The sequence below is a fragment of the Myotis brandtii genome, unplaced genomic scaffold (genome assembly GCF_000412655.1).
Source record: "Myotis brandtii unplaced genomic scaffold, ASM41265v1 scaffold665, whole genome shotgun sequence".
Lineage (NCBI taxonomy): Eukaryota > Metazoa > Chordata > Mammalia > Chiroptera > Vespertilionidae > Myotis > Myotis brandtii.
This window is the reverse complement of record NW_005370581.1, coordinates 326,214-328,380: the sequence shown is the minus strand read 5'-3', so window position 1 is coordinate 328,380 and position 2,167 is coordinate 326,214. Positions and strand designations below refer to the sequence as shown.

Sequence of the window (2,167 nt, the reverse complement as noted above, 5' to 3'; positions counted from 1 at the left end):
GGACCTTGGAGTTTACGGAATCAAATGACAAAAACTTATACCTAGGTATTTTGAAGTGAAATAATGCTGAAATATTGATCTGAGTGTGCCTCGTACGAAATCTAGAGGACAGAATTGAATATAATCTTTAAATTTTATATACACATATATATTTGATGATCTTTCAAGTTGGATTTCAAAACTATAACCAAGGAATGACTTTGGGACATTTCACAGGCCCTGAAATGTTTTCAAAAGTTTATTCTCTCTTTTTAAAGGATTTTTTAATTCAACCAAATTTAATGACTTTGACTTGAAATACATGACCTTGCGGCACTATCAGTCAACATCCAAGAAGTAACCCTGTAGGTTACTTGGTGTAAAAGAAAAAGATTTTTCTTTTTTAAATTGAAATTCTCCAAGTGTAACCCAGCTGTGAGAGGACGAGGATACTGATTGGAAATTACTCTGCAAGAAAATAATAGAAAGAGGTTTTTCCTTCAAACATCTGGAGGACTGTAATTAAATGTACTAGGTTTAACATAGAAAGGTAAATAATTTGGGTTTTTGCCTTCCTGAATGTAGCTAGTGTAAAGTTACTGAAAGACTAATTGAAGAAATTTAATTAATGTCATTTCCAGTTTAAAATTGAATTGCCATGGCCTAGAGAAAAGAATATCCTTACATGATATTATTCTACAATGTCATTAATAATTTTTGATATTTTACAACAGCATATTGTACATTTATCCCAAACAAACAAACAAACTAATTCTCTGAATGTTTGGCAGCAATTTAATAAGGACATGAAAGGATTTAATCCCTTCCACTGTGTGGAAGCCCCCCTGGGAAGGCACTTGAGCATTCTGTATTGACCTCTCTTGCCCTTTTTGCCAAGGGGGTCCCGCTTCCAATTGCCCTCAGCTGTTGCCTGAGCTCTCTGTTCATGCTGAGGTTGAAGCCTCATAGTTGCTAGTACCATAGATCTGTCTCTTGCCCAATGGCTTGAGCTGGGCCCTCTCTGAAGAAGAAACTTGGGTTCCCCATGATCAATGCCGGGGCCCCGCCAGCAGGGGAGGGGATCCCAAGGCAGTTACTAGGCGTGGAGGCCATGGGTACATAGGCTACCAAGGAGACAGAACTAAACCTCACATCACCCTGCTTGGCCCTGGAGGATGGCTGGTTAGCCAAAGACAGGTAAGATTCCTCAGGGAGGAAGGACTTAAGACAGGCACAGTCACAGAGGGGCCTCAGGAGAGAACTTGGGGGCCAACAGAGGTGGGACACAGATCCTCACCCTCCCAATTATGCAGGGGCTTGAACACTCGCCCCTTCTGAGGGAGGTCTTCTGCCCCCATGGCTGCTTCTCAATTCCCATGCCCAGCTCAGATCAGGACCCAGTTAACAGAAAGAGACTTGGGTCCAGCTGAGATCGGTACCCCGATAGCAGAGACTTGGTTAACAGCAGCTACCCTATATCTAAATCCAGCCTAACACCAGGAGTGCTCAGGGCCTTCTCAAGGATGCAAAATAATCCTTTCCATTAACATTTACAGTGTAAAATAAGATTGTTATTAGAGTATTAAATTTGACAGTAAAATAGTAGTCAAGTTTTCATATTAATTAAAATTGGCTCAAGAAGTATTAACCAAAATTTTCATTTCATAGAAAAATTGCTTAACATGCAATGAACCTAAAGCAGTCATATTTTTGTACAAAAAATTAAAATTTAAAGTTATCTAGACTGCATTATAAATTTTCCAAAAGCCTCCTAATAATTAAATCAAAAAAGGGTGGATAGTGGAAAAATACCATGTAAGAAAAAATAACCTGTAACTAATTTACATCTAGAAAATTTTTTCATTTGTAATGCTAACAGCAAGACACCCATGAAAAACATAAGTGGTGTCAAAATAAGCCAAAGGCAAAAATAAATAGGACCCCAAGTAAAGTTTCCTTTATTATGCACAAGCTATTTCCTCATTTAACCCTCTCCGGCTGCAAGCATCTCATATGGGCATGCAAAACCTGTGGCCCCCTATTGCATTTAGGCCCCCTCCAGACACAAGGGGTAAACCCTGGGGGCTCCAACCCAATGCCTTATGGCAAGCAGATGTGACCCATATTCCCAGCTTCGGTAGGCTCAAATATGTACATGTAATCATTGACACTTGCTCTGGGGCCACGT

General features: G+C 39.9%; 1 long non-coding RNA gene across 1 annotated transcript in view; it reads left to right on the top strand.

Annotated features, from left to right (window-relative positions):
* The window catches only part of LOC106723858, a 4,450-nt gene that overhangs the window by 1,364 nt on the left and 919 nt on the right, over nucleotides 1–2,167 (top strand). The window lies entirely within an intron of this gene.